Consider the following 12,262-nt stretch of genomic DNA (forward strand, 5'->3'; position numbering starts at 1 on the left):
GCTTCTGCAGTTCCTCTTTGATTTTCACTACCATATCGGGATGAGTTCTTCTCAACTTTTGCTTGACCGACGGGCATTCTGGCTTTAACGGCAATCTATGCTCCACAGTCTCAAAATCCAACCCATGCATGTCTTGATAGAACCAAACAAACACATCAGAATAATCTCGAAGAAAATCAATCAACCCCTTCTTAGGTTATGGACATAATTGAGACCCGATCTTGAGTTCCTTCACATCCTCTTCGGAACCCAAGTTGACCAGTTCAATATGCTCTTCAAACGGATGAATGGTTTTTTCCTCGTGCTCAAGTAAACCATATAATTCATCAAATACCTCTTCATCATTATTCTCTTCCTTAGCTTCAAACACATGGAAATCAAAGTTTGGAGAGGGAGTAGGATCATTGTATTCAATGGGTTTGAGAACCAGCCTCCATAATGATTTGATATTTTGATTTTAAAGAAGTGTAGTGCGACCAAATATTATGGAGATGGAAGATTATTATTTATTCATGATTTTTGTGATTACCATTTTCAGAAAAAGGAGAAAGTGAAAATAAAACATCATAGATGTGGATGAATAAAATTTTCTTTTATTGATGATAATCAGGAAAATGCCCAACAACGTTCAATTCTCCCTTAGGCATAGGAGAAGGATTTTTCTTTAAAATAAATGAAAACAAATTACTTAGAGCGATGAAAATAGTAGGAACATCAACAACAATCGAATTGTTGCAAGTTTGGCCATGCGTCACAAAGTTGGCGTAAGCTTCGTGTTCATGACTATCATCTTCAATTACGGTAGCTGAATGTTTATCATTCCCATGAATGAACCCTCCACTGTAGGAAATTGGTTGCATAACTTCAGTTCTGACGCTGAACGGCCCTGGTTGAAATCCCAATCCGGCTATATTCTTATTCTCAACAATCTCTATCATACGACCCCATTAATCAATGATGCCAGTCTGAATAGCCTCTCATGCATCTTTTAAAGAAGACATGGGTGTCCCAATTTTCTTTATTTCATCGGCAATAGATAAGGCTTAAAACGGTGTTCCAACCTCCTCCGCAGCATCAACATAAGTGAAAGCTGACATATGGCTTACTAACAACGCCTTCTCTCCACCTCCAACAACATGCCTGTCGTTCTTCACAAATTTCAGTTTCTGGTGTAGAGTAGATGTTACCGCTGCAACCTCATGAATCCATGGCCTTGTCAACAGGAAGCTGTAGGCCGGATGGATATCCATTACCTGGAAAGTAATTTGGAAATCCCTCAGATCTATCTTAACTTGAAGGTCCACTTCACCGATGATAGTTTTACGCGAATCGTCGAACGCTTTGACAATCACGTCGTTGTACCTCATTGGGGCGCCTTGGTAAGAGAGTCTTGATAAAGTTGATTTTCGAATCACATTCAGAGATGACCCAATGTCAAACAACACATTGGACAAAGCATCCTCTTTATAGTTCATAGAAATGTGCAATGCAAAATTTTGATTTTCTGCCTTCCTCACGAAGCTCTTCATCTTAAAAGGTTAGATTATTGCAAGAAGTAATATTGGCAACTATGTGGTCAAACTGATCCACGGTTACATCATGCTCAACATAAGCCTGCTCTAGCACTTTCTACAATGCCTCCATATGTGCTTCTGAGTTCATCAGTAGTGACAGCACAAAGGTCTTTGACGAAGTTTGGAGCAGCTGCTCCACGACATCGCACTTCGAATACTCGGAAATTTCCTGGACAACCGTCCACGATGTTGACAGTAGCATTACCATGAGCAGGAAATGAATTAACTTTCACGTTCGGCGCTCTATCCTAAGAGGACACACTACCACTCTTCATAATTTTCTAGACCTCATATTTTAACGGATAGTAATTTTGTATGTCATGGCCAGGGGATCCCTGGTGGAAAGCATAATGAAGTTCAGGTTTGTACCACCATGGAAGTGGCTCAGGGATTTTCGGAGGATTTCTTGGTTGAATGAGGTTCTTGAGAACCAATGATGGATACAATTCTGCATATGTCATAGGAATAGGGTCAAAGGAGACCTCCTTCCTCTCTAAGTTTTGTTGATGATGATTATTGTTGTTGTTGTTGTTGTTGGTTCTTTGTTGTAGTTGTTGTTGATTTTGTTATTGAATTAGAACTGATTGATTAGAATTGTTGGAAAAATTTGGAATTACTGAAGAAACTTGATGCTGATGGTGACGAGGTTGAGAAATGTTTCTAACATGAGGCCTCATCTGCCTCCCTACTGATACAGGGTTAGTTTCTCCTTCCTTCCTCTTGGAGAAACTCCCACCATACTTCTTGCCGGATGATGCTTCTTCTTTAGACAAACGTCCTTCACGGACTCATTCTTCTAGCCTCATCCCCATGTTTACCATTTCGGTAAAATCATTGGGGGCACTGGCAATCATACGTTTATAATAAAATGAACTCAGCATCTTCAAGAAGATCTTCGTCGTTTCTTTCTCTTCCAAAGGTGGACTACCCACTGCAGATACTCAATATTTGCCACATGCGGAATTTTCCATCTTTCTTCGGAGCAGGCATAATTACGGAAACCCACTGCGGATACTCGGAGGTAACAAGAAAATCAACATCAATTTGCTTCTGCACTTCCTCTTTGATCTTCACTACCATATCAGGATGAGTTCTTCTCAGCTTTTGCTTGACCGACGAGCATTTTGGCTTCAACGGCAACCTATGCCCCACCATCTCAAAATCCAACCCAGGAATGTCTTGATAGGACCAAGCAAACACATAAGAATATCAATCAACCCCTTCTCGAAGAAGATCAATCAACCCCTTCTTAGCTTCTGGACATAGGTGAGACCTTATCTTGACTTCCTTCACATCGTCTTCGGAACCCAAGTTGACCAGTTCAATCTACTCTTCAAACGGTTGGATGGTTTTTTCTTCGTGCTCAAGTAAACGAGATAATTCATCAGATACTTCTTCATTAGTATTCTCTTCCTCAGCTTCAAACACAGGGAAATCAAAGTTTGAAGAGGGAGTAGGATCATTATATTCAATGGGTTTAAGAACCAACCCCCATAATGATTTGATACTCTGATTTTAGAGAAGTGTAGTGCAACCAAATATTATGTAGATGGAAGATTATTATTTATTCATGTTTTTTGTGATTACCATTTTCAGGAAAAGAAAAAAGTGAAAATAAAACATCATAGATGTGGATGATTAAAATTGTCTTTTATTGATGATAATCAGGAAAATGCCCAACAATGTTCATTTCTCCCTTAGGCATAGGAGAAGGATTTTTATTTAAAATAAATTAAAACAAATTACTTAGAGCGATGAATAATAGTAGGAACATCAACAACAATCCAATTGTTGCAAGTCTGGCCATGAGTCACAAAGTTGGCGCAAGCTTTGTCTTCATAACTATCGTCTTCAATTACGGAAGTCGAGTGTTGATCATTCCCATGAATGAACCCTCCACTGCGGAAAATTAGTTGCACAACTTCAGTTCTGACGCTGAACGACCCTAGTTGAAATCCTAATCCTGCTCTATTCTTATTCTCAGAAATCTCTATCATACGACCGCATTAATCAATGTTGCCAGTTTGAATAGCCTCTCGTGCATCTTTCAAAGAAGACATGGGTGCCCCAGTTTTCTTTATTTCATCAGCAATAGATAAGGATTAGAATAGCGTTCCAACCTCCTCCTCAGCATCAACATAAGTGAAATATGACAGATGGCTTACCAACAATGCCTTATCTCCACCAAAACCAACAAGCTTGTCGTTCTTCACAAATTTTAGCTTCTGGTGTAGAGTAGATGTTACCGCTCCAGCCTCATGAATCCATGGCCTTCCTAACAAGAAATTGTAGGCCGGGTGGATTTCCATTACTTGGAAAGCAATTTGGAAATCACTCGGTCCTATCTTAACTTAAAGGTCTACTTAACCGATGACAGTTTTACGCAGACCATCGAACGCTTTGACAATCACGCCACTATACCTCATTGGGGCGCCTTGGTTAGAGATTCTTAATAAAGTTGATTTTGGAAGCACATTCAGAGATGACCCAGTGTCAACCAACACATTGGACAAAGCATCCTCCTTACAATTCATAGAAATATGCAATGCCAAATTGTGATTTCTGCCTTCTTCAGGAAGCTCTTCATCACAAAATCTTAGATTATTGCAAGAAGTAATGTTGGCAACTATGTGGTCAAACTGATCCACGGTTACATCATGCTCAACATAATCCTGATCTAGCACTTTCTGCAATGCCTCCCTATGTGCTTCAGAGTTCATCAGTAATGACAGCACGGAGATCTTTGACAGAGTTGGAGCAGCTTCTCCACAACATTGAATTCACTTCTTTTAATCAGCTTTAAAACTTCATCATCATCATTAGCCTTCAGTTTGCTGGATTCACCAGACTGACACATTGAAGAACTAACTGGATTCACTACAGGAACTTCTGGCTTCTTCCCTACAGAAACATCTTCCACAATCTTCAGAAACACCAGACTGAACACACGACCACTACAGGTCACCTTTTCTATATCTGCAATATTTACCACAGAGTATGTGACTGGTAGAGGAACCTCTTGGTCATTCTCAATCATAGTGGCATTGTATAGATATGTCACAGCTTTATCGGATGCATACAGAACAAGGCCCGCTAACCGTATAACCAACGGTGATACTACTATTGAATTGAATGACTACCCGATCAGGGGTCTTGAATACAGGCACAATCATATTCACATCATCTATTTCCTTTGACTGTTGAATCTGGATTGTATTCTCATCCATCAACTTCTGGATATCTCTCTTGATAATCATACACCCACGGGTGTTCGCGCTATAGATGACACAACCGCCATGGTCATGTTCACAGTCACTGATCAAACATAAAGTCTTATGCATTTCTACCAATGACCTACGGATACGTCGCACATCAAATACTCGGAAATTTCCTAGACAGCCGCCCACCATGTTGACAATAGCATTACCATGAGCAGGCAATGGATTAGCTTTCACGTTTGGCGCTCTGTCCTCAAAGGACATAATACCACTCTTCACAAGTTTCTTGACCTCATATTTTATCGAATAGCAGTTCTCTATGGCATGTCCAGGGGCGCCCTGGTGGAAAGCACAATGAAGTTCAGGTTTGAACCACCATGGAAGTGGCTCAGGGATTTGCAGAGGATTTCTTGGTTGAATGAGGTTCTTGAGAACCAATGATGGATACAATTCTGCATATGTCATAGGAATAAGGTCAAAAGAGACCTTTTTCCTCTCGAAGTTTTATTGATTATGATTATTGTTGTTGTTGTTGTTGTTGGTTCTTTGTTGTGGTTGTTGTTGATGTTGTTGTTGAATTGGAGCATATTGATTAGAGTTGTTGGAAAAAATTGGAATTCTGAAGAAACTAGATGCTGATGGTGAAGAGGTTGAGAACTTTTTCTGACATGAGGCCTCCTCTGCCTCCCTACTGACATTGAGTTATTTTCTCCTTCCTTCCTCTTGGAGAAACTCCCACCATACTTCTTGCCGGATGATGTTTCTTCTTTAGACAAATGTCCTTCACGGAATCCTTCTTCTAACCTCATCCCCATGTTTACCATTTAGGTAAAATCATTGGGGGAACTTGCAATCATACGTTCGTAATAAAATGAACTCATCATCTTCAAGAAGATCTTCTTCATTTCTTTCTCTTCCAAAGGTGGACTAACCTGGGCAGCCAACTCTCTCCATCTTTGGGCATACTCTTTGAATGTCTCCTTATCCTTCTGAGACATAGACCACAACTGGTCTCTATCAAGCGCCATATCCATATTGTACTTGTACTGCTTGACAAAGGCCTTTCCTAAGTCATGGAAAGTACAAACACATACACTGTCAAAACCCATATACCATATCAAGGCAGCTCCAGTCAAACTGTCTTGGAAATAATGAATCAGCAACTGATCATTATCAATCTGAGTAGACATTTTCTTGGCATACATCACAAGATGGATTAGTGGGAAAGTATTCCCTATATACTTTTCAAAGTAGGGGACCTTGAACTTCATTGGGATCTTAACCTTAGCGACCAGGCAGAGTTCAACAACATTTTTCCCAAACAAATCTTTCCCTCTCAAAGTCTTCAACTCTTTACACAGCTCGAGGAATTGATCTTTCATCTCATCCATCTTCTCATATACATCTAGGCCCTCATACATCTCAGAATGGTAGATAGTTTCCTCAACACAAGGCAGAGTGTGAACAACTGGAGGTCGCACTAACACGATCGGGCTAAATGGTGGTATAAAAACAAAGGTGAGCGCATACCCTTCTAGCATAAAGTTTGATGGAATTCCACAAGGGAATTTAGCAGGCATAGAGGGAATATATTGACTGGAAGCAACAAGAACAATTGAGGTAGCAACCATAGAAATGATAGTTCTTTGTGGAGGAGGAGTTGCAGGAATAGGTGAACACTGATTCTATGCAGCAATGATAGATTCCATCAGTGTCGTTAATCTGGAGATCTCGTCCTTCAACTCTCGGTTATCTTTCTCTATATGATCCATGATCCTTTATTGATTAGCACGAGTGTTATAGCGGTGAATCAGCTTGGCTGATGCACAGGAGAAGAGCTGATAAGACATCTAGCGTAATAAAACCTGATATGCAAATGATGCTTGAAATGCAATGTTTTTTATTGTTTTTAATTTCAAGGAACATATGAATCTCTTTTTGCAAATATATATATAATAATAATAACAACAATTTGATTGACCATAAAAATCTCCTTTTATTCATAAAATTTTGAAGGATTACACTGAGTACAATTTCAGAAACCAAAGTACAAATACAAAAGAAAAGGAAATTATCATCCTAAGGATTTCTTAGCAACTCCATCAGATGATCTGGATGTGGGTGCATACTTCCTTCAGGTAAGCACCGGAAGGTTGAGGCATACTAGAGGAAGATGGACCCTCTGGCTCTCTTTATCTCTTCACCGCTCGATCCTCAAGAATCTCAATAAGTGCATCCTTGTCTTTCAACTCAAGTTGCAACTCTTCATGCTTTCGACTTAAATCATGGAACAGTTCTTCCCACATATCTTTCTCTTGCTTCATCTTGGTGAGTGCGTCTTTCAACTCCTCTATATCTTGGTTAGGTAGAGTTGATGGCTCAGCCACAACCAAAGACATAGGTATTCACAAGCATACGACATCTTCAGCTCCAAAGCTCTCTTCTTCCCCCAAATAGTGTAAGCTTCCAAAGCTACACAGTTGCACAGACCAAGCTCGGATCTTCCCTTCCTATGCACATTATACCAAGCATGTATAATCCTCTACTTCAAATTTTGGGGATCTTTACCCTCTTGATAGAAGAGCCCTTCTAACTGAGTGTTATTGGGTTTATCTCTCAAGGGGAACCCAAGTTGACGACGAGCCAAGGCAGGGTTGTAGTTGATTCCTCCTTGTGTACCAATGAGAGTTACATTAGAGAATTCACCACACCTGTAAATAATATCCAAGCTACTCAATGAAGAATCACACCAAACAATATTATCATTAGTGAGAGACATAAGTCTCTAAGACCATCGTAGACATTGCTTGTTCTCCAAGAAAGCAGGTGTCTGTGGCAAGTGCGAAATAAACCACTTGTACAGAAGAGGAACGCAACACATAATAGTCCCACCAACTTTAGAATTCCTCAAATGCAAAGAAAAAATACATGTCACCCAATAGAGTACGAACATGATTCCCAATCAAGAAGATTCTAATGGCGTTAACATCAACAAAATAGTCAATGTTAGGGAACAAGGCCAAACGATAAATGAGCAATACAAAGATGGCTTCAAAAACATCCATACTACCAACTTGAGCAAAGACAGTAGCTTTACCAATGAGGAACTCAAAAGTCAATCCAATAATACCTCCTTTCTTAACCAAATCAGCATCAATCTCCAATTTCTTCAGATGAAGAGCTTCAACTATGATATGAGATTTGGGAATCTCCTCCAATCCACTAAAAGGTACTTTGTCAGATACGGGTATACCCAAGAGATGAGCATACTCCTCCAACGTGGGTACAAGCTGATAGTCGGGAAAAGTGAAGCACCGATAAAGAGGGTCATAGAACTGAACCAAAACGCTCAGAAGTCCTTCAACCACATCCAGAGATAACACAAATAAAAGTTTCCCATGATGTTGCTTTAAGTCCAAAGGATCTAATACAAAGGATGACAACTTCCTTAACTCGTTCAAATCAGGACATCTGAAACTGTACTTCTTAGTGTTCCTTCGTCCATAATCCACGGTCTGGAAATATTTGCAACAAGACCTCAGTTCCTTGGAATTTATTTTTCTGTGATGAATGTTATGATGCATATGTATTCATGAATGCAACAATCACACACAAGGGATTACACATAAGGCGAGCACAAACAAAGGTCAAGGGATGGATCAAGTCATCATCAAGATCAATCATACATTTTGGTGGATTATGGTTTTCACCTTATCAACACCCAAGTTCCATTGATATTGATGAGACTTGATCGGATCAACCGAGAACCAAAGGGTTTGTTGTGAGTCACGAGCATGAAGTCAGGTTAAGAATCATCCCAAAGGAGTGTACTAATGATAAAAACTTGTAGATCATGTTTTATAAAAGCTTCTAGAGTCTTAATCCCATCTATCGGATATTATAAGTTAGGATGAATGACTCATCAACCTATAATATTCTCAAGAGGAACTCGTCTGAGTGTACTATCGGGTAACAACTGTTATCAGGTCTACACCTGAATAATCTCCGCACTACGTCCTAAATAGGCCAAGTTGGGTTAAATGTTCTACGGTCCTCAGTTTCTCAGACCCTAAATCAGAGAAAGTAATGCCTAACCACAAATAACTTGTGTGACATCAGTAACTCCAAAAGGGTCTCCACTGAGTAGATGGATCTCATGCCATCTTGTTAAGGACTACTCCACACAAGTTGAACATGACTATACCATCCTCCTATCTTAGATGCACTCATGTTCGGGTTAGAACTTATCTCACCACTTAGAGATCACCAAGCACAACAGACAAATTATATCATACAAAAAAATATATACAAACATCGAATATACAAATATATACACATAAAAAAAGTAGGCTAAACCCACTGAGGACTACTCCCCAGTAGAGTCGCCACTTAATTTCTGTAGCGGTAAATTCATGACCATCAATCTATGGATAAGCTTAACGTCAATAAAACTGGAGTCGCCACCACACTTTTATTGTTTCCAAAGGAAAAAGGAAAAGTACCAACAAAACCCAAAGATAAGAATTTTTCAAATCAAAACTAATAAAATGCCAGAGCTTATAGGTAAGGGGGTTGGTTACACATAGGGAAGGTGTTAGCACCCAAATTGTCCTAGGTACTCCTAAGGAGCCCTTTTTTATGTGTGCATGTGTGTTTGGTATAAAAGATGTTTGAGAAAAATAGAGTGTGGGAGTGAGAAAAGAATTAATTTATTATATTTTTGTGTTTGACAAGACTTTCAGACTTGTCCCTACGTACCAACATAAAAATGAGGGATCAAAACCTCGTAGTTCGTGGTAAAAATTTCAAATGAGTCGGTGAATTGCAATTAACAAAAGTTTAATAAGAAAAGGCACAAAGGGCCAAAATTTTGAATGGGGTTATTTGTTCCTTTTGTCTTTTGAAATTTAAGTCAATATGGTTAAGTTTATTTACAAGTTTGATTTAAGAAAAGAGTTTGAAAATTCAATGGCATAAGGCCATGGTTTCTAATCATTAAAACAAAGTCTAAGTTTGAAATCACAAGCAAATAAAGTTTTGAAAAGAGAGAGAGATTTGAAGCTTAAGAATTAGGAGGAGATGAAGAGACTATCCTAAGCACAAATTTAAAAGTTGATAGTTGAAAATATCTGACCAATGGGATGCAATCCAGCAGACAAGAATGTCATATAGAAACCCATTTTCCCTTGGACTTTAATCAAGCAATAAACATTATCTAGACATCATGACGATCAAGGAATCAAATAAAGATAGCCACATCCAAGAAAGCAGTTCCCATAGCTATCAGTCTTCTTTGTCTTCCAATGTATCAGATGAAATATTCCTTGATCAACTCAGAGCCAAACCTCGAATACAAGATCAAAATAATAATTAAGTACACAGACAGAGTAGTAGATGAATTCAAACAAAACCCAATGCTTGAATCAGATGAAAGCTCAGTTCACGCTAACTTGGTCTCACAAATGTTGGCATTGGCCAAGTCCTTTTTGCCTAGGGAATGTTGCCTAATCCTAAGTCCAAGAGTGCAGACCAAGATCAACAGTCCACCAGATGTTTTTTAGGGTTTTTGCTGTTATTAAGTATTTTAAGGTCCTAAGACCACAAACAAAACAAAAATACATAAACAAATATATACAATCACAAGATATGGCTCAAATGAGCAAAGTGAAAATGTCATAAACATAAACAAGTTAAATGAAATGTAAATGGCAATGAATGATAAATGACTAAAATTTAAATTGCATAAAGTAAATGACTTAAAAGTAAAGCAACATAAATAAGAACTAATCAAATGTTAGTTAAGAGTTAGTCAAGTGTAAGTGGTGTTTTTTAATTGATTAAGTCATTCTTTGGAGAACACTCAGTCATTCATTCACAAGTATGAATCCTTAAACCAAGACATCTTCCATGAGAAGGGCCCTGGCTTGGATAATTCAAGAAGTATGCCACTAGCTCCCATGGAATAAAAAAAGGTCAAGTCTCCATACAATACCATGAAGAAGGGGAGACTTACAATATCACTTACTAGAATGTTATGCCATTAGGGTCCAATTTAGATCTATGTTAAGCAATCATAATTGGACTTATGTAGAAGTTACAACTATCTGAGGCCGATCAATAGAAATTTAAGTGTTAATGCATGTTAGAGATTTGGTATGAAGAACCAAACTCCTAAAACATACCACACACTAAAAGAAAAGATCAAGAGGGAGGGACCTATCTCAATCATACTTATATTGGTTCATCTGACACAAGGTCATCGATGAACCAGTTAGCCTTAAGACATTAGAGATTTCATTGGTCAAATGAGGGAATGGGAAAGATAATGGATGGAGATGAAGAGGGAGGGGAATATAGAAACTCAAATTGATCATGGGAGGAATTTCATCAAATCAAAACCATTCATTCATTTTGGGAGATGAAATGTACATTTCATCAATCCCCTAAATCCAATGGTTTTTAACCAACAAAAGTCAAATCAACCGTGACCAATGCCCAAACAGAGAGTCAACCATCACAAGACCATACAAATGGCTCAACATAATTTTTAAACAATTAAACAATTAAAAGTGAATTAAAATACATTTTAATTTGGTCAAAACCTAAAATCCCTTCAAAACACCAAATAAATGCCCAATGAATTTATCCTAGTTCAAACAAGGTCAAAGGACCATAGACAAAAAAAAATTCACTATTTAATTCATGAAAAATATCAAAATTAATCCAAAAAATAATTTAAATTCAGAATATGGACGAGAAAAATATTTAAATATTTCTGGTGAAAGTCCCAATTTTTTTGGATTAAAAATGAAATTAATATCAATTAAACAAAATAAAAGGATTAAACAAAAATTCAGAAAATAAAAAGAAATTAGAAAAAACAAGGGCCATCAGATCTCCCTTATTAATTGAGGTGGCAGATCTAATGGCCAAGCGCGCGCTTCCATCATGTTCTGCAGTCAACGTGTGGTAATCAGGAAGGAAGGCCATGATTAAAACGTTCCAACATGATCAGATGGTTTGGAGGTGTGCCAACACACCATCGAAGTTAGGGCTCCGATCATATTCTCCGGTGACCTTCACCGGACTGGTCCAACTTCATCTTAATGAAAAATGAAAAACCAGGACACTATTTCAAAGATAAAATGCTCAGGATCTCGAATCTGGCCTCAATTTTCTCCAATTCCATGTATATCAAAAGATATAGGGATTTGAATTTTGAGGATCATGAACTTAATTGCTTCGATTTGACCTCAAAGCAACTCAATCTTGCTGCCTAGATTTGTAGGACTTCAGCAAACCAAAAATCCAAGAGAATGGTGAAGAATTGAGATAGAATCGAAGAGATGAAGTTTCTAAAAATTCACCTTTGAGGGAGATTGAATCTTGCTTCCAATTGGCCTTGGCTTGACTTCAGAAGCTTGCAGGAGTTGAATTTGATCAAGGAGAGGGGTGGATTCTTGGAGTTTC

The sequence above is a fragment of the Lathyrus oleraceus genome, chromosome 2 (genome assembly GCF_024323335.1).
Source record: "Lathyrus oleraceus cultivar Zhongwan6 chromosome 2, CAAS_Psat_ZW6_1.0, whole genome shotgun sequence".
Lineage (NCBI taxonomy): Eukaryota > Viridiplantae > Streptophyta > Magnoliopsida > Fabales > Fabaceae > Lathyrus > Lathyrus oleraceus.